This window comes from Sinocyclocheilus grahami, unplaced genomic scaffold (assembly GCF_001515645.1).
Source record: "Sinocyclocheilus grahami isolate Dianchi unplaced genomic scaffold, SAMN03320097.WGS_v1.1 scaffold674.1, whole genome shotgun sequence".
Taxonomy (NCBI): Eukaryota; Metazoa; Chordata; class Actinopteri; order Cypriniformes; family Cyprinidae; genus Sinocyclocheilus; species Sinocyclocheilus grahami.
Window position 1 is genome coordinate 972474 of NW_015505853.1, and position 22564 is coordinate 995037.

Sequence of the window (22564 nt, forward strand, 5' to 3'; positions counted from 1 at the left end):
GAGCTCCGCTTCCTATTAATGCTGCTCATTATAATATCAGGCATAATATGCTTGTGTAACTGATGTTTGTGCAACTGGCGAGTTCATTGACGCCCTCTGTATCAATCTCCTTGGAGAAAGACAAGGAGCGTGCCCGGCGAGAGCGGAGCGCTTAACAGCGTAAAAAACACAATCCGTCCCCCGAGAGCCGACTGCGCGAGCTCCGCTTCCTATTAATGCTGCTCATTATAATATCAGGCATAATATGCTTGTGTAACTGATGTTTGTGCAACTGGCGAGTTCATTGACGCCCTCTGTATCAATCTCCTTGGAGAAAGACAGGCGGAGCGTCGCGCCCTCTCCTCAGTGGGAAGGACCGCAGTGCGGGCTTTCGAAACCCTGAGAGCGGGCGCCGGATCTGGTGATTAGGAAGCAGATCCATACGCGAAACCCACGAGCACAGCCGCCGCTCCGCCTCGGCGAAAGCGGGGCTGGCACCGCGAGGAACGCTAGTGAGGGCTCCCTCCTCAAAGAGAGCCCTCTGAGAGCGAAGCAAGGCAGTAACAACTTCGCTCCCAAGCAAACCACACACAGGCTGTGTGTATCCCCACTCGTGAAATAACGTTTTCTTTGGGCAGGGAGGAACACACAACCTACAATGTGGCTTGCTCTCGCCCTTGAAATGCTTTGTCTTTGCATGAGCTTAGACATAGCTGGAGCTTATAGACTTTCACAATTGACAGACAACAATAAATATGACTGACACACACAGAGCACTTCGCTGAATGACAGAAAGCTGACGCTGGCTCCGCCGCACGTGTTTTTATAGCTTCCTGGTCATGACGTCACCCGCCCGTGACGTCCCGCTCGGCTATTGAACTGATTTCACATGTTATTCAGAGCATGGTCACAGAAGGCGTTCCCCTAGCGTTTCCGACGCAGCTCGAGTTCCTGAAGAGGAACCCTTTGATTATTCCTAAATATAACATAACATTACAAGATACTGATCTGGGAAGTGGTCATGTGACAAAAGAACGAATGACTCATACTCGAAGACTCGGGAGAAATCATTTCTCATTCCGGGAAAGACTTCATAGCCTCTAGTCTATGGGGTTGTCACGTGATGAATGAATGACTCAAACCCGAAGTCTTGAGAGATTAACTAATCATTTCTGTTTCCTGACTGTATAGCTTTCCGTTAACCTGAAGGGGATGTGATGTGACAAAAGAACGAATGACCCGAAGACTCGTGAGGTGAGGTGTGGACTGCACAGCTAGCTAAGCAACGAATTAATCATTTCTGTTTCTTATAATTTGGCCTTGGTTGCATTATATAATGTGATTTTTATAATGATAATTATATAATGTGATCAGTGTTTGCGTAAATAGATGTGTTGGGGAATTTGGATTAGATGTTATAACATTTTAATTATATTCTGCTGAAATGAACGGAATGACTTAAAGGATTCGTTCTTTTTGCTGAACGAGATTAAAAGATCCGAGTCAGTAAAATGATCCGAACTTCCCATCACTAGATTTCTGGATGGTTACTGCCGACTTCACCAAGAGAATCAGTCAGTTGTATGGTGGAGTGACTGAGTGTCAGGGTCTGGCGTCTGGTGTTCTCCCTCTCTCCTCCAGAGGGCGCCATCGCCCGGACTCCCATTCCCCAAACCCCATACACCTGTTCACTCATTACACCAATTCCCCAAACTCCACACACCTGTTCAGTCACTCACTCATCACACTCACACTCAGCTGTGCCCCGTTGTCACTGACTATATCTTCTCCTCTCACTCACCACTCGGCTGGCTGTATTAGGTGTATGTAATGGTGTTCGTCGTCCTTAGACCTGTTTTTGTTTTGCCTTGTCGGCCTTTCTGTTGGGAATAAAATAAGTTTTCACCTGCATTTGGACCCAGACCCTATTTTTCCACGGTGCCCCTTACCGGCCGTGACACTGAGTGATTGAGTATGAAAGCGCAATATTCAGGTTTGGAATTTTCTCCATAAAGAAATAGATTCTTAACGATAAAATATAAACCTTTAGGGTGTTAAATGATGATATATCCTTCTGTTGAATCCAAAAGTCAATTTAATTTCAAATTCATTTCAAATTCAAAATTCAGCTTTGCATCAATAAATGACATTACAAAACATATTACAATAGAAAACAGTTATTATACATTGCAATAATATTTCACAATATTACAGCCTTGGTGAGACATCTTTAAAAAACAAACAAACAACCAAACAAAATAAAATCGCACCAACCCCAAACTTTTGAACGCTCATTTATATATTTTTCTTCAGAATAATGTGCACTGATGAATCAAACCAAGAACAAGCTGATTTATTAAGCAGTAAACAGGTCTACTTTGATTTCCTGAAGACTTGAAGGGCTTTTCAAACAGATTACAGGTTGAAAGTGACTTTGAAAACAAAATTCTCACACAATTAAAGGTTATGGTTAGGAATTTAAAAGAAAAAACAAACTTCTGCTTTAATAGGCAAATATGTTTAATATTTTTAAGAGAGCGTTAGCCTTTCTGTGGGAAAGTTTTCCATATAGATGACTCAAGAAGTCTCTATACTGTACGCAGACACTGAGTGTGTGATCCTGGTTGCTCAATTAATCCCAGTTAAGTCTAGCAATACGATCTGATACAGACATTAATACAAAACTCACCCTACATCCTTCAACTAATCCTAAAGACAATTCTTATCCACAGAGAAGGTTTCAGTGCTGATAAATATCCAAACTAGCAGCCTAATTAAAAAACTGTGAACAAAGGACAAATAGAGGAGAACAGGAACATTCAGCAGCTGAGATGCTCAAGGAAGCAGTTCAAAATAAATCTCTCTAAGCCTTTTAAAATCAATGCAGCTAAAAAACAAAAGTCTTGTCTGTGGTGGCCAATGACACAATATTAACTGATTTTTAGACTCTCTAAAGAAATGCATGGTCTTTGCATGTGTAGGATATCAGACCGAATCAGACAATCTAAGATTTGGTCAAAACATGGTTGAAACAGGAGTCCAAATTCCACAGAGGTCCAAGACAACAGGATGTCATAAATCAGACCCTAGCCAGTCTGAAGCAAGGCTAACAAACTCTTTCACAGAACAGCTTTCAACATTAAAACAAAAGAACACTTATTGACAATTCCAAGGAGATTGTCAATTTTGGGGGCAAGTTATCAAGCATAATGGTCAAAAGAGATGCACAGCGTGACCGTCACATGGAAACATGTGATAGTGATCACAAGCTCTTCGAATTGACATCCCCCACCTAGGAGACAAAGAACAGACTTTCAGAGATTCCTACAGACCTCTTAATCTCTGGTCTTCATGCGTTCACAGAATGGCACAGAAAATGCCTTTCCATGCACCTAAATGACACTAAAAGGACTCGAGCAACTAACCATTGCTATATACAGTATACGTGATCAGCCGTAAAACAGTGATTCTGTCCTAATTCCCTTACATATTAATGGTGGAGTTCCCTTTAAAATCTTAAATGATTCCCTTTGAGCTAAATTGACCTGTTTCCCTTACACATGGTTTAGGGTACTACAGTAGGTTACTTCTTACTGACCAAAGTCTAAACAGCTCAACTTCAAGTTTATGATTCATGTTATTTCAGCAAGCATGGACCATGAAGGTTCATAATAACAGATCCTCTGTGTGTCAAAAACCTTGCAAGCAAGCTTAAAGGGATAGTTCACCCAAAAATGAAAATTTGCTGTTAATTTACTCACTATCAGGTCATCCAAGATGTAGGTGAGTTTGTTTCTTGAGTAAAAGATTTTTAGCTAAAACCGTGGTGCTTGATGATTCATAAAATGCAAGTCAAGCAATGACAAGCTACACAATATCGCGTTCATAATCGGCAATGAATCGCCTGCGATTTTGAACGTGATTTTGCGTAGCTTGTCAGTGAACTACGGCTCTGTGTAGTAAATGCGCTCCATCTGAAAGCACGTTCTGGAGATTTACTACTAATCACAGGAGCACCTTTACTGACGAGGTGTGCATGAAAATCGTATTCGATTTTTTGCACAGCCCTAGCCAACGGCTACCGGCACTTTGAGAGTCAAAAAAAGCATATCAGGTAACACAAAATTAATACCCATAGCTCCTAACAATATATAGAGGTCTTATGAAGTGTAACGATCGATCTGGGCAAGAAACTGAACATTATTTGCAACATTATTACCTGTAATCCAGAGCCTCAGGCAAACGGGGAAATCCGATTGTTTTATGAGAACTGGTTCTTTCGGACAGATTGTTTCAATAAACTGGTTCAATTCAGCTTACGTAATCATGCAATGACGTAACATTTTTATTAAATTAGTATTATTAAAGTACCCAATAATGATGAGAAACGTGGATGTTTTACATGTCTAAAGCATATAAAGTGAATAAACTAGTCTTCATCAGCTCACCATCAGCTGGTGTGGGCATGAAAGCCATCACCAGCTACAAAACCCCATCCCCCAGAACTGTGGAGGATCAACTTTTAGTCGACCATTTGAATGAGTTTTACTGCAGGTTTGAAAAGCCTGGTCTCACACCCCACACTTGCTCTGACCATCTCACAACACAGCCATCAACACCCTTCTGGACAAATCAGGGACTTATGCAAGGATCCTCTTTGTGGACTTCAGCTCCTCGTTTAACACCATAATCCCGGAAACCCTCCTGATTAAACTGACTCATCTGTCAGTGGATCATCAGCTACATGACAGACAGTGAGGCTGGGAAAACTCACATCCAATAACTGCACCATCAGCACTGGAGCTACTCAGGGGTGTGTTCTCTCTCCAATGCTCTTCTGCCTCTACACAAATGACTGCACCTCTAAAGACCCCTCTGTCAAACTCCTGAAGTTTGCAGATGAGACCACAGTCATTGGTCTCATCCAGGACACGACGAGTCTGCTTACAGACAAGAAGTTGAGCAGCTGGCTGTCTGGAGCAATCACAACAACCTGGTGCTGAACACGCTCAAAACTGTGGAGATTATAGTGGAATTTAGGAGAAACCCCCCTGCACTCCCCCCACTCACCATCACGAACAGCACTGTGGCTGCAGTAGAGTCATTCAGGTTCCTGGGCACCGCCATCTCTCAGGACCTGAAGTGGGACAATCACATTGACTCCATTGTGAAAAAAGGCCCAACAGAGGTTGTAGATCCTTCATCAACTGAAAAAGTTCAACCTTCCACAGGCACAGATGACACAGTTTTACTCAGCTGTTTACCCCGAATTGCCGCTATTTCGAAAGTGAAAGTAAAATGCGCACGGCGCTTTTAAGCTATTTAAAAGCGAAGGAAAGCGAGGAAAAGAGGGAAAATTCAAACAAACTAAAAACGAACAATTCCTTTACTCCGAATTGCCCTATTTGAAAGTGAAAGTTAAATGCGCATGCTGCTTTTACAAGCTATTTAAAAGTGAGGAAAAGAGGGAACGCCCCAGCGGGGTTTTCACATGTCGATTAACCGGTAGGAAAATTTCAATCCTATCTAGAGCTGAATGATTCATTCATCATAAAATCTGATATGCCGCTATTTTGGCTAATTTCCACTCAGAGTATCTGTCAGGCGTTTGAAAGTGAGTTTTGATTGAGTTGATCTTGTGAACTTGTAGATCTGTGCTGCTCGACTTGCGAACCGTTTCAGACGCTTCAGGCCGATTTAGTGAATCAGTTCAACTAGTTCACCAAAGAATGATTCATTCGTGAACCGGACATCACTCCGGATCGTTTGCCTGAGGCTCTGGTAATAATATTTTAAATAATGTTCAGTTCTTGCACAGACTGATCATTGCGCTTCCTAAGACCTCAATATATCATCAGGAGTCGCAGGGATTACTTTTGTGTTCCTTGATATGCTTTTTTTGACTCTCAAAGTGACAGTAGCCATTGACATGCATGTTATAAATCACCAAGGACCACGTCTCAGCTAAAAATATCCTTTCCTGTTCTGCACAAGAAAAAGTCACCTACATCTCAGATGGCTTGAGGGTGAGTAAATTGATAGCAAATTTTCATTTTTGGGGTGAACTATCCCTTTAAAGCAGAGTAAAAATGAGCTAAAAGTGTAAAAAGCGGATGGCCTTTCGTTTTGCTCTTTTCATCTGTAGATGAAAGAGGGACTCTGGGATAACCGTAGTTACTTAAAACAGTGAAAGAGCTTTCAAACACGGCGCTTTGAATTGAGGGTGAATTAAGAAGATGAATAACAGTAAGTGCTGCCGTGCAGCGATTTCCACTGTTTACTTAAACACATGTAAGATGAGAGCCTTCTGGAAACGTCAAATATACGGATCAAGACAATCTGCATAATTAGGTTCATGAGCACAGCGAGAGCTTATCAAAGACATTTTAAAGTAACATTCTGCCTTAGCTTAAAGCTTGCATTAAAGTTTGGCCTGTGGCTTTACAGTGTATTTAGTGCTGTTTGCTAAAGCAATCATCGTTAATACTGTTACACATATTTAGTGTCAGTGATCTAGAATTGAATGAGCCTCAAATCAAGACATATAAGGACCAGAAATCATAGAGACTTGTGAATGGGCTCTTTTGACTTTAGTCAATAAGCAACCTCCCAGAACACCCTAGCAACACACTAACAACCATTAATTTAAAAAAACCTGGCAAGTTTTGCATGGTCATATGTTGTTGACATTCCCCTCCAATCAATCTGCTATCTATTAATATTTTCAAAAAGATCTTCACAATGCATTCTGAGATTGCTTCATTCATGATGGAAATGTGCAATTCTGTCTTAAATTGGCAAAAACAATATTATTAGTGATGCACTTATCAGGGTTATTAAGTCAAACTAAAACTTTTAAATACATTTTTGTTAACTGAAATAAATCTGAAATAAAAATATTAGATGAAAAACAAAAAGTAAACTAAACTAACTAACTGAAATAAGTTTAAGATGAAGCACTAAAATCACTAACTTGAAGTAAAAAAAAACTAAAACAGAACAAAAACTTAAATAAAAATCAATTAAACAAATAGAAAACTGAAAAATATAAAAATAAAATCTAATTCAAAATATTGATATAAACTATAATATATAAATAATTCATATAATTATATAATAATAGTTTATTTATATAACAGTATAATATAGTATAATAGTGACAGCTATGGCCCATAATTTATGAATGCCAATATAAAACTTAGCTACTATTTTGCCTAAATAGATGAAAATAATTTTTTTTTTAAATGACAAAAGCATACAAAAATTTAAAATAAATTTAAAGTGAAAACTGAACATATAAAAATAAAAGCGAATTCAAAATATTGATATAAACTATAATATATAAACAATTACCAATGCTTTTATGTAATATATAATAAAATTATTTATATAATATGCAAATAAACCATAATATATAAATATAAATAAATGTATAAAAACTATAGTATATTAAAAAATAAAAATAAAAAGACTGACAGCAATATTAAAATTCCAATAAACCAATATTAATTTTCATGTCACAGCCTTGATGAAGGCCAATCTAAAAATTATAATTTTGTCTAAATAAATGAAAAACAACACTAAAAACCTAAAATTTTACAAGTGAATTTAAGCATCACAGCAGTTAAAAAAAAATATATATTTATTTTGATTTGCTCATGATTGCACCTGACAGTATTATGAAATTATTAGTGTATTTAAAGATTATCTTCATGTAAAGTTGATGGCAAAGGTAATCTTAATGTAAAAAAAAAGAGCATGCACAATGAAATATCCAATATCAGATAACACATATTTCATGCATCTTTCCAAGTAACATAATCATGTGCACTAGATGTATGCCATAAAAAAAAAACATTGGCAGCTCATCTGGGCATATGAAAGCTGTGATGAACGCTGTACTTGAGTCATCATGTGCACTAATGCACACAAACCCAAACATGCATCCCGACTGAATTGCTTTCATGTTTTGCTGTCATATCAAGTGCACTCTGAACCTCTACGCAAATATCTTCATAATGAGGTCTTAACAAAGCAGTAGAGATAAAGCCGTCCGTACGCTTGACATTAGTTCATTAGTGCCCACGTATAATGAGCCGTCACTGCCGTTCTCCACTGCATCACAGTTAAAAGTGTCACTCGAGCAGGAATCTACATTGTTCTCCCGCATGTTTCCCATCATAACAACGACACTTAATATGCCATATCTCTCCTCAGGCAGGCGGTTTTGCTGCACGGCCTCCCACTCGAAAGCTGCCGATGCACTGACACGCCGGACAACTCCAGCGGCCCCGGCGCTGTCAGGAAGCCTGAATGAGCCTTATTAGGGGCTGTTAGTGCTGAATGTCATGTTTGTACAGCTCTTGTAAGAGGAAATGAGCTCCACTGAGAGAGAGAGAGAGAGAGATGCTTCTATCAGCGCCTCTCCACAAGCTTTAACAAGGAGTTTCCAAAAGTCAGCAGTCCAATCAGAGTAACGATCCACTCGAGCTACTGGAGTCACATGCTGCATTTGCAAAGAATGAATGAACGCTGATGAAATTCTTCCACTGTATTGTTGATCAGTATTTCTGAAACAATAATTAGACGGTAGTGGTTTATTTGAATTAATTGCATTGGATAGTTCACCCAAAAATGAAAATATGATGTTTATCTGCTTACCCCCAGGGCATCCAAGATGTAGGTGACTTTGTTTCTTCAGTAGATCACAAACAAAGATTTTTAACTCAAACCGTTGTAGTCTGTCAGTCATATAATGGCAGTCAATGGGCTCCACGGCTTTAAGAGTAAAACAAATATACACAGACAAAACCAAATTAAACCCTGCGGCTCGTGACGATACATTGAGGTCTTAAGACACGAAATGATCGGTCTGTGCAAGAAACTGAACAGTATTTATATAATTTTTTACCTCTGATCCACCATTGCGGATTGCAACTGTCTTGAGCACGTTCACAAGATTTTTTTATATCAACAAGGTTCTTATTAAAATCATCCTGTCTACTACATATAGGAAGAACCTTGTTGATATAAAAAAATATTTTATTGTAGAGGATATAAGGTTAATCAAATTCAAGTAGTGGAATAAAAAATTTAAGACAAGTCTCGTTCGGATTTATTAATGAAAAAAAGAAGAAAAGATTCTCTGTTATGTTTACTACCAAATACACTAAACGCTCAGAGCAAATCAAAAAGATAATTCACCAACATTGGCACATTTTTCAATCTGATGCAAGACTTGAATCTCTCCATAATCCCCCTCTCATGGTGTTTAAACGTGGACGTAATTTAAGAGATTTTCTAGTGAGATCAGATTTGTCTCCTCCATCTATAACAACTCAAATTACATTGACACCTATTCCAGAAGGTAACTACCGTTGTGGTTTGTGTAATCAATGTAACTATACGTATCGTTGTACATCGTTTAAACACCCACATACCGGTAAATCGATTCCCATTAAAGGAATAATAAGTTGTAAAGCCAAAGAGGTCATCTATCTCATAACCTGTCCTTGTGGTAAATCATATGTAGGAAAAACGATTAGAGAACTTAAAACGGACATTGCTGAACACCGTAGTACTATAAGATGTAAAAATATGAATTATCCATTATCAGTGCACTTTACTGATTTTAATCATGCCATCACTTCATTACGTTATATAGGAATCGAGAAAATATCTTCACCGAGGAGATGTGGTGATTTGGACCAAATACTACTTAAACGGGAGGCTTTTTGGATCCATAAATTGAAAATCTTGACTCCACATGGTTTAAATGTTGATTTTGACTTAAAGGTCCCATATTGTCAAAACTGAAATTTTCTGGCTTTTTTCATTATAACTGAGGTCTAGCTGCTATGTAACTACCATATAAATTTCAAAACAGTCAGTCCACAGTAAAATGCACACAGCCTGCATAAAGTAGCTGTGATTTTTCATGAACCGTTGTGACTTCCGTAAAAAGTTGATGTCAGGACTACACAGTCACCACCTTCAGTCCGAGCACAGCCCACCATCCCACTCTCCTTTTGCCAAACCCCCAGACAACATCGCGTCCATGCCATTGCTGAGCAACAACAACACGGAAACATGTAAACACGGAAACATGTGTCGAAAAGGTTAACTTAAACCTTGAAACCAGATCGGCCGACCTGTAAAGTTACACTCTCACTCAAAGGATGGACGATCTGACAGGATTGTTACTATGAGGTGGATCACATCTAGCGTGTAAAGTAAAGACAAACTCACCGTGTCTATCTAGTCATGATGAAGATGTATATACATTTCAATTTCAGCAGGCATCTATTTTTACAGCTACATTGTTCCAGCCACAATTAATCATAACAATGTATAAACAATTACAAATGATTATATATAAATCATCGGTTTGTTGGTTTATACACATGCACACAGACATTATTTCATACACAACATAACTGTTAGTCGTGCGATGCAAGAAACATATGGCAAGAAATCTGTAGACGCACCCATAACAACAAAAGACAATACTTTATTCAACCTTTTCTGATAAGAAGTGTGCGTTGCAAACGCGAGCATTTTTGACGATCGTTTCTGTCCAGTCTGCTCGTTTTATCGCATTTAACCACAGCTGTAGCCGGGTTTTTCTCTGGCAGTGGCAGCAGATATGCAATCAAATGTCTAATTTGAGGCTGTATTACGTCGATTCTGGCACCTAACATCACAAGAAGATATTTTAAGCCCCTTTTGTAGCCGAACCTGCGCTGGTTTGAATGGGCCGCCTCCAGTTTCCCCTTTGTTTCGCTGCCTCCAGCTAGCGCTGTGACGTCGGCTGACCCTAGTTACCTGTGGTTGGCCTGGCCATGCGTCACTCAGAAAACAACAGGCCAATCAGAAGAGAGAATCATGAATATTAATTAGACAGGCCAAAATCGACCTGTTCTCAGCAGAGCTCCTGAGAAAGGAGCTGTAAAAATATATTGAGATGGTTTTTGGTACTTATACCGCAAATATATATACTTAAGGACATCAAAACCTAAAATAAAACTCCAGAAAGGTGTAAAATATGGGACCTTTAAGTTGTTTTTTGTAAGCTTAATGTAATAATATGATTTAAAATATTGTTTGCTTGGAATTTTCTTTGTTGTTTTGGTGCTTGATCAATTCATCAATGGATTGACTTGTTCATTATAATTATTTCTGTGTCAGAATCTAATTTATAATCTGTTAATTTAATGTTTTGGTGATTATTTTGATGCAATATTGAAAGAGAGCTGAACTGGATGATGCCATCACTGAATCATCAATGAACTGACTTTAGCTGAAAAATTGACTGATTGTTATTGTCTCCTTGCATTATTGACAAACTATTTTCCCGTTTAACACTGTAAAGCTGCTTTGACACAACCAGTATTGTATAAAGTGCTACATAAATAAAGGTGACTTGACTCTCTTCATGGTGTAACTCGTGCTCTCTGAGGGCTGTTATTGGATGTCAGATTGGAGGTTATTGAATCATTCCTGACGGACCAATGAAGAGTTAGAACAATATGTGAGAGATCAGGCCGCTGTGATCCAATCACTTCTGATAGAGTCCTTCTGACTGCAGCGTTTGATATTGTCTTATAATACACGATAAATGAACTTCACCTTTACTGCTCCTCTTCTGTTCCTGTGGAGAGTTTGAACCGATATATGAGCCGAACTGATGAAATAAGACAGTTGAGGTCATTAGGACGAAATATTACTGAGATTAAAGACAGCGTCCATCGTTGTGACTATTGCTTTAGACTGATTGTGTGTGTGTGTGTGTGTGTGTGTGTGTGTGTATGTGTGTGTGTGGAGTTAATATATGTTTGAATGAAAAGAATAGTGAGTAGAAAATAAATATTCTGTCATAATTTTCTCACTTTCATGTCATCCTGGAAAATTTTCTTCACAACAGGAACACAAAAGGAGATTTAGATGCTGCTCTTTTCCATACAATGAAAGTGACCAGTGGATGCAGAACTCCAAATACAAAAATAAAGATACAGCTGAACATCTCCTTTTGTGTTCTAGTGAAGAGAGAAAGTCATACAGGTTTGAAATGATGTGTGGCTGAGTAAATGATGACAGAAATTTCATTTTTGGGTGAAGTTATGCACCTTTGTTTCAACATTTATATTGCAACCATTCTTATACAGACTATACCGTTCCTAAGTTTGTGACTAGCAAGTTTATTTTTATTATTATTATTGAAAGAAATTCATACTTTTAATCAGCAAGGATGCATTAAATTGATCAAAAGTGACAGTAAAGACATTTATAATGTTACAAATGTTTTCTATTTCAAATAAATGCTGTTCATCTGTGAATCCTGAAAAATAAAATGTATCAGTTTCCACAAAAATATGAAGCAGCACAACTGTTTTCAACACTGATAATAATCAGAAATGTTTCTTGAGCAGCAAATGATTTCTGAAGGATCATGTGACACTGAAGACTGGAGTAATGATGCTGAAAATACAGCTGCGCATCACAGAAATAAATTACATTTTACAATATATTCAAATAGAAAATTGTTCTTTTAAATAATAATGTTCACAATTTTACTGTATTTCTGATTAAAGAAATGCAGAGACTTCTTTCAAAAACATGAAAAAGTCTTACCAACCCCAAACTTAAAAGGCAATCTCAATTCAGTTCTGAATAATGCACAATGCTGAAGTTGTTGTGATTATTCAGAAGTTGTTTTTGGGGGCTGTTAAATGAATCTTCTTCCTCCTCAGATGCATGCTGTGAGCAGAGATGCGCAAACACACAGCGCTGTGCTCAGTAACAGGTGTCAGCACTTGACGGTAATCACATCAGTCACTCTCAGCAATCACACACACACTGAACGCAGCCTCGTCCAAATGCCACTCATGTGTGATGACAACAAAACGACAAACACGGGCGCTGATCTGAGACTCAACCTGCAAATCAAGCAGAGAACTTCACATGCGTTTGTGTGCTTTCAGAGGACCTCACAGCTCACCATCACGAGACGTAAAGCATGAATTGCTCAGCTATTTGACTATTCATTATAATGTTTATATATATTTGCTCTGAAATGGCTTTAAAGAGTGATTCTCCTTACTCCGAGGAATCATTTCAACCAAACTGCAAACTTAGCAAAGCAGATTCCCTTAGACTTTGCAATAATGAATAAATAATGCACTATACTTCTATAACAGTTTAAGTTGTTAAATAAATCTTACATTTTGCATTACTACGTTACAACATTTTACGGTGTATAAATTAATATTTTTGTAATATGAACAAACATAAATTAACAACGAACAACTGAATATTTATAACATTAGATGAATGAATTCTATAATAATTGTTGTTTGTTGTTAGATCATAAACGCAACAGAATGAATTGAAACTTTTTGTAAAAAGATTCAAAATATCTAAATGCAAAAACTAAAACACAGCAAAAATCTGTAAAACATTTTTTTTAAATACAAGTATGACCATTTTCATTAATATGCACCAATATTGTTGCATTTCTTTTAATGCTGATAAGTTGATTGCGCTAACAGAATTTTGTTGTATAAACATATGTAATGGCAATAAAGACTATAACCTAACCAATATGACTGTTTAGAATAATAAAAAACTAACTTACCTACATATATTTCCACTAAAAATACAATTCATTACACTGAAAAAAAACCTGGTGTTGAAACAATTTTTACTCAGAAATTGCCAGTAAATTTCACAAATAATTACAAAAAATCTGTAATACACAGAGTTAAAATTTTGACATAAAAAGCCTATATTAGTATTTTTTGTAGTATGTACTCCAATAATCTTATTTACAACCTTTTTTTCCATGTATATGAAAAACATCATGCAGATGCTTCCATGAACATTTGTTAAATGATGCAAATGAATCGGTTTTGAATCAATTCATCGATTAAAAAAAAAGATTTCAATTTAACAGAATTTTTGCTACTGAAGTTAAATCAAAGATGCTATTTAAAGCATCTCTTAATGCTCTTATAAATCCCTGAAAATAAACTGGATCTATAAATAAACCGCACTGTATCGCTGTTCTTTCAGTTCAGCGTGAACCTCTGAGTTTATAAAAAGGGGTCAAGTGACATTTCTCTGCCAGTTAAAAAGAGAAGAGTGTCTATAAATGGAGTGTGTAGCATCTGACAGCATCACATTCATTAAGCTCAGCTTCACACTAACATCATTACGAGGGAAACGGCTAATCTGCTGCTCGTGACAAACACCAGCCTCCAAACAAACTGCTCGTGGAAAATGAAGCGTTTGTCGGGTCATGGAATGTTGGGACATTCTGTTTTGATGCTACAACAAACCTTCTTGACTTGATTAGGAACCCCATGGCAACGAGGTAAGTGTCTGTTCTAATTCCACAGAAACAAGAGCGTGCAGGGGAGCAACAGGAGAAACACTACCTAACGTTAACTACCTACACCAACTTCAACTGCTGTGGTTTAGCTATTTAAAGCATCTCTTAATGCTCTTATAAATCCCTGAAAATAAACTGGATCTATAAATAAACCGCACTGTATCGCTGTTCTTTCAGTTCAGCGTGAACCTCTGAGTTTATAAAAAGGGGTCAAGTGACATTTCTCTGCCAGTTAAAAAGAGAAGAGTGTCTATAAATGGAGTGTGTAGCATCTGACAGCATCACATTCATTAAGCTCAGCTTCACACTAACATCATTACGAGGGAAACGGCTAATCTGCTGCTCGTGACAAACACCAGCCTCCAAACAAACTGCTCGTGGAAAATGAAGCGTTTGTCGGGTCATGGAATGTTGGGACATTCTGTTTTGATGCTACAACAAACCTTCTTGACTTGATCAGGAACCCCATGGCAACGAGGTAAGTGTCTGTTCTAATTCCACAGAAACAAGAGCGTGCAGGGGAGCAACAGGAGAAACACTACCTAACGTTAACTACCTACACCAACTTCAACTGCTGTGGTTTGTAGGAAAAAACAGCTGATTATTGGGCAAGTCAGAAGGAAGAGGGCCTCTGGGAAGAAAAGACTATTTTACCTATAGGTATGATATTCACAAATCAAAATGTAGTCACTAGAAATGTAACTTAGTCACTAGAAAGAAAAGAAGACCCTTTTTTTTTGTGATGCAAGTATTAAATTAATAAATAACAATTAAAAAATGCATATGGAAAAAACGTTACGTAATGTTAATTTTATTGTGATTACTGGTAAGGTATTAAGCTTTATTAAACAAAGAATATAATTGCAGTTTATTTATTTGTTTATTATTCGATGTAACTTTTAAATAAATAAAACAATAAAACAAAATGTATTCATTTTTTCCTATATGGAAAAAAGTTATGCAATTTTAATTTTATTGTGATTACTGGTAATGTATTAATCTGTAATAATCAAAGAATATGAATACAGCATTTTTGTTAGTTTATTATTTAATAAGTATAAATAAATAATGAAACAAACCTAATAATCCATATGGAAAACAAGTTCATGTTGATTTTATTGTGGTTACTGATAACTTAATCAATAATCTTTATTAAAATAAAGAATATGAATATTTAAGAATATTTAAGTTTGAAAGAAATTAATCAAACAAACCTAATTTTCTATATGGAAAAAGTTTTATTGTGATTGCTGGTAATTTAATCTAAAATAAATCATATGAATACAGTATATTTAATAGTTTATTATTTAATTTAAGCAATTAATAAATACAGAAATAAATGTGCAGAATAAGACCGATAATGCAAAGTGTAAATGTAAAGCAAAGGTCCCAGAATCCAACATGAAAACATGAAGATCCCAATCAGAGCTTTTCCATCTAAATGATGAGCATCTGAGTAGGTTAATCATGTTAATCATTGTGTACCGCATATTTAGAGGCTTCCTAATTGTTATTAATGATCAAGTCTTTCATAGATCAAGCATGACACTGTGTGCAGTGCGTCTTTAAATGGCTTCATATGACAGATTTTCTACAATGTGAATCTTTGAATACTTTGGTTTCAGTTTAATTCATGGAAATATGATCCAGTTCCAAAATGATTCCCTGCAGCTTTCGTTTTGTGTAAATGAAATTCTGTGCTATTTTGGTTGGCATATGGCAAATGCAATAAACAAAAGTTTAAAGATTTAAAAAGTTGAGCAGCTTTGTTGCTGTTGTGATATAACCAAGGAGTTTCATATTGCACTTTTTCCAGTTAGTCACTAATATACTAGTAAGTTAATAAGGATTAGCAACTTAATTGATGGTTTAAATCAAATTGTAGAAACAAGAGTGTGTGAGTGATTCAAAGACACAGACCTCTCAAAGAAAATTCATAGGTCTTCAAAAATGACATTAAAGCAGCATAAAAATCAGTAAATAAGTGGTACATTTGAAAGCTATATGAAGCAATATGGCAGCTTTGTGAGGAACAGACTGAAATGAAAGTCTTACTCACTATCATTTAGAGTTTAGACCAGAAACTAAAAACTAAAACTATTGAAAAACAATATTAAAACATTCCATTAATTGAAATAATAATAATAATAATTGAAATTTTTTTTTTAAAAAAGCTGAATAAAACACACAACGACATTTGTAAAACTTAAACTAAAATTAAAATGAAAAATGTAAAAAATCGAATTAAAATATGAATAATACTAATTGTAAATTAATGATATTAAGCATTTTTATTTTATTTACTTTTTTCATCTCAGTCACATCTCTTCTAATGGTGAGAACAAAGTAAATAATATGTGCAATTACATTCAATTAATTAAATAAATAAATATTGTTAAAGGCATATAGTTAAATACATTATTAAATAATATAAAACAAACATTAAAAAATATATTCATGGTGAGAACAGTAAATAATATCATAAATACAATTAAAATTTATAAGAAAAAAATGAAAAAATATATTCGGGTGATACTTGGCATGATTTGAAATAGTTTTTTGTTTTTTTTATTTACATGAAAAACTGTGCAGTTACTGAATCACTCGATGCATTGAAAAGATTCAATTTCAAACAATGCTCCATTCACAAAATGTATGCAGTTGCTACTTCTCAAGACTTTTCTTAGCTTGTATGACTTTGTTTGATCGAATGACTTCAGAATACTTGAAACATAGTGCGCAAGTTGTATGGACTGCTTTTATGAAAGTTTAATGAAGTTTTTGCACTTTTAAGAAGTTTGAAAGCCTCAGTCCCCATTTATTGCAACTGGATGGAAAAAACAGCCACATTTTTTTAAATATCTTTTATGCTCCACAAAAGAAAGCCAAATGATGGCAGTATTCTCATTTCTAGGACAACAATTTCTTTAATTTAGCTCTACAACAGCAAGTATCTGAAGTTTCTGCTCAAACTCTTTAGACTCAGCAGCTCTAACAGCACGATTCAAACTCCTCACATCTTTCAGCAGCAGAAAACACAGCCAGCTCAGCCTGTCCTCTATCGTTTGACCTGGAGGGCTTTCCCTGCACAAGCGCCAGTCGTTTACATTCTTCATTTAATTTTCCCAAGGCCTGCTCCGAACAAAATCATTACAGGCATCTTTGGAGACAAATATCCACACCTGAGCCAACGGCACCACAACGCGCACATGTGAACTATAATATATAAGACAGAACTGACAGCAAATAAAACAAATAACAGAGTGAATGTACACAAAAAAGCTCTAAATAAAAGACATTCAATCTGTAACTGCAACCTACAGCACAAAGCACACATCCAAGAGCGTTCCATTACAGTTAACCATCGCCACTGCTGTTCATTACGCTCAAATGGTGACAGACAGGTGTGTTAGACTGGCTAAAGGAAAAACGGCCACACACACACACACACACACTGTTCAGAAGTGTAAATGCATCACATGCATGCGGCTCTTCACAAACAGCATCTGTGGAAATTACTGAATTACTAAATGTCAATAAACAAACCTGTCAGCCAATACTCATTTATGTGCTTAATAATGACATGCAAACTTGTTTGAAGTGGAAAGTGTGATGCATTTTGCTGATAGAATTATGAATATAGTCGTGATGCACCGAGATTAATTTTCAGTCCGAGTTGCCAAGGTGACATTTCTACTATTTTACTAAAACTGAAAAACTAAACTAAAAATAAAAATAAAAGGAAAAAATAATAATGAACACTAAATAGACAGAACAAAATAAGCCTAACTCAAATTTAAACTTAAAATTAAAATGAAAACAGAAAAATATAGTAGTACTATGACTACTAACACCTCAGTGAATCAGTTCAATCCGTGAATTGAATCAAACTGATTCAAAATTCTGATTCAGTGAATTGTTTGTGTCATCACGTGACGTCTGAAAATACTGAAAAACAGAGAGACATTGAGTAAAATCCCACCTCGCTCAGTCTAGATGTATTTTACTTATTCATAACACTCTAAAGCTGCTTTGTTCCAAACACTCACATCTCGCTGCAAATTATTTTAGAAGTCTGTACTTATTTTACTGAACCTATGGGAGACATTAGGAAACATAATGAAGACTTTTATGATCCCGAACAAGATTACTAAGAGTAAACAGCTGACATTCTGCAGCAAACTACATCTCCACACAGATTCAGATGCATTAGAGACTCACTCATTATGTGCTCGAGAACATTTTAACTCCCAGATACACCGTATATGTGTTCAGTGTTCAGTGTGTCTCCTCTGCAAAACAGATTTAGGTTGCATCCAAGCGGCAACCTTCCGGTCTCTCTCGTGAAGCCAACACCGAAGTGACTAAAACTGCAATTCATCGACTGGCCGCTAGAGGCTGGCTCCAAAAGGGAGTCAGTCCCATAGACTCCCCATGTTAAAATGCCCAAATTTACAGCAGAAGAAAATATGTTTACAGCCTGGTACAAAAAATTATTTTAGTCTATATAGCTTTTTTTGCCCTTCATGACAACTGTGAGGGGGGTGATTTTTTTTTTTATAACTCATCCGTTTTAAATTATATTAAGCCTTAAAAGAGACATATTATGCCCCTTTTTACAATATGTAATAGAAGTCTCTGGTGTCCCCAGCATGTGTCTGTGAAGTTTTAGCTCAAAATACTCCACAGATCATTTATTATATCATTTTGAAAATGCCTATTTTGAGGGGAAGCAGAAACACGCTGTTTTTCGGGCCTGTCTCTTTAAATGCAAATGAGCTGCTGCTCCCCGCCCCCTTTTCCAGAATAGAGCTGCGCCATTACAGCTCTGACCTGCTAAAAAAACATATTTTTTGGTTCTGATTATCATGTTAATCACGCTGAAATTATGTGTTTTAAAGCATACGAGTTTAAACTACTGATATACGGTTTTCTAATTCATCTTTGACGATAGTGGTCCTGACAGAAACACACATGAGTTACAAAACAGTCGGTTATGTCTGTGAAGGTAAACTGCTGGGAAATAAATCGCATGTTTATTTTAGATCTGTGTGGCAGCAGAAATATACATTAAATAAATCAATAAATCCACTGCTCTCTTGTCTCCTCTGAGGCTGGGACTGTAAATAGTGTTCTGTGCTCATCTGTGCAGCCAAAGACAGAACAGTTAGCATGTTTTGCTCAAACTTTCACCATGGCATTAGAACTACTACACCGTTGTCACTTGCGAAATAAAAATGACGGCGCCGTGGGTGGAAACTTACAGATTATGGGGCTGTAATATTATAATGAGATCCCACGTCACCAAGGGAGCGAAATCAGATGCGCTAGTTTTCTCAGACGCTTGCAGAAAAAGGCTAACCAAAACAAAGTTACTGGGTTAATCTTTTTAACGTTTCCTTGACTGGTAGATGCACCGGGGACCTGCTTATAGCACTTAAAACCTGGAAAAGTCCGATTTGAATGATGTCACCTTTAAAGTTCTGCATAATTAAGGGCGTGGCCATTTGAGTGACAGGTGGATTGCCGTTGCTGTCACCGACATCGCGCTTGGTAGGTGTGGTTTCAGCAACCAGCTCCCGCCTCTTTGCTCATTTCCGATTATCCAGGAGTGACGCGCTGCCAAGATGGCGACGGCCGGCTCCGCCCACTTTGCGCTTCAAAATCGCTCTTCAGAAACCTACAGGTGACGTCACGGACACTACGTCCATGTTTTTATACAGTCTATGGTTGCATCATAAATGTACTTGTGTGGGGTTCATTTCATAAGAGATCACCAAATTATTCATTAGCTGTCTGAATGCTCAGAGTTTGCCTTGTTCCTTTCAATTCTCGGACTGACTTGCATTTAACAAATCAACGCATTAGCAATGCACGTGTTAAAATCAAATCAAACTACCATTCTGAGACAGATATATGCACTCTGGTCTCATAATCCAGACAAAGACAATCAATATAGTCAATAATGGTTGATCTGACAGGTGTAACCAGCAGGTGTCAGTGAGTAATAAAAGGCTTCGGCTAAACTAGTACACAGCTCATTAACTTCACATGTTATGAAACAGAACATCTGTTTTTTACAATAGATTTCAATGGTCTTTAGAAGAACAAAACACTTCATTTTAAAGATCTGTGAAATCAAAATCAACCCCAATTATTCTCTCCCTAAATGCTCATGTTTTGAAATAATCATTATTAGTATGTCAGTATGGCAGCTTGTTTCTGCCACAGAAAAAAAATTGCAACCTTTTCATCTCATTCAGACTTTTTCTTGTGAGTTTTTATCTCACAACTGTGACTTTTTTTCTCAGAATTGTGAGAAGTTCGCAATTGCAAGAAAAAAGTCAGAATTACAAGACAAGAATTGCCTTTTTTGTGGCAGAAATAAAAAACAGAATTGCAAGACATAACTCGGAATTGCAAGAAACAATGTCAGATTTCTGAGTTTATATCTCGCATTTCTGACTTATTTCCTCAGTATTGTGAGAAAACAGTCTGAATTGTGAGATACAAAAAACTCACAAATACCTTTTTACATGTTTTATTCGCTGGTGGAAACAGGCTTCCATATGTCACATTCTGAAGAGAAAAAAAAATATTGACTTCATAATCATTCATCAAATTATAAGAACTTGCTCTGCCTCTAAAATGACTTTTCATCTGACATCATGAATACCACATACTGTACTTTCCAACTCCACCTTCCAAACCACCGACTTCCATTCTGCTATGAAACGCATAATTTTCATGATCCAATCAATTCCTAATAAATAAAATAAAGTCTCACCCTGCTGCTTTTCTTAAATAGGTCACATTATGGAAGTAAACACAGAAATGGGTGCAAAATAAAATACAGTAAACAATTACTGCACAATACATTACTAGTTATTACACACAGCATATGCATCAGTTGAATTTAACTAAAGAATTAACAAAAGCTTTAGATAGATAGATAGAGCTTTAGATAGATAGATAGATAGATAGATAGATAGATAGATAGATAGATAGATAGTCTTCTCTCTATTTTTTTCTGCACTTTACTAAACCAAGTGATCATATACCACAGCAAATCACAGTAAATTCTCTCAGCAGCTCATGAAGTCATTTGGCTGTAAACAAAAGCCACACATCACACAGTCCTGAAATAAAACCCTAAAACAGCTTCTCCAGATATCAACATGTTTTATCCATCATGTCATTCACATGAGATTCACTGCAACAGGCCGTCTGATACACAGGCTGTGTCTCAAACCCTGTAAACTGCATCACAGACGCAGAGTCAGGAAATGTTGCTGACTTGGAAGTGTCTATTATGATGCCCAAAAATGCTGAACGCACACATAGGATGCCCAAAACTGATGTTCACATGAAATACGTCTGATATTTTGCTTAAAAATGATTCACACACTTCTGATGTCCAAACTACCGCTGACTTGGTACACGTCTGTGTTTATGTCCAAAATTGCTGTTGGATTGGAACACGTCCATACGAAGCCCAAGAACGTTGTTGACTATTAAGTGCATGAGCAAAAAACGTTGCATGCATCTCAACGCCGCGTGTATGTTTATCTCCAGACATGCAGCACGCGCGTCTAGCTTTGAGACGCGTCCAGCGCGCGCTGCTGCAAACGCGTTTATTTACATACAGAAACAGACTCACGTACCGGAAAACCCCGCCGCCGCCGCTCCGGAGGAAGATGCGCTCTGGAGGAAGATCCAGAAGGATGGAGGAGAGGAGCGCGTGTGTGAGATGAAATCAGCGGACGGACACACACATACAGCGAGCAGCATCACTGGCTGAACGCCGCGCACTGCGCATGTCAGTGCCGCACCGACCATACCGGCAGATCATCATTCACGGGACCCGCTCTCTGTCACTGGGGGTCTGTGGAGAATCTAAAACTGAAAACACGGAACTGTTTCATCGCATCTCTTACTATTAGCTAACTAACTACTGATCTGCGAAGCAGTAATTAGTTCATACAAATGTTAATGCTCTTTATTAATTTATTAATTGAGGAAATCAACATTTTTATATTGAGGGCCCTAGGAAGAAACTTGTTATATTAAAGATTACTTGTTATTTATTTATTTATTTTTTATTATTATACTGGGTAATTATTTAAGAACAACATTCTTTAAGGGGAAGAGAAGATATTGCAAATAAATAAATATTTAATAAGTAATTATTTAAGA

General features: G+C 36.9%; 1 protein-coding gene across 1 annotated transcript in view; it reads right to left on the bottom strand.

Annotated features, from left to right (window-relative positions):
• The window catches only part of fut8b (fucosyltransferase 8b (alpha (1,6) fucosyltransferase)), a 111192-nt gene extending 89023 nt beyond the window's left edge, over nucleotides 1-22169 (bottom strand). Inside the window, exon 1 of the mRNA XM_016242855.1 lies at nucleotides 22033-22169. The gene's annotated coding sequence lies outside the window, so the exon portion shown is untranslated. The remainder of the gene's footprint in view (nucleotides 1-22032) is intronic.
• Between the last annotated feature and the right edge of the window lie 395 nt (nucleotides 22170-22564).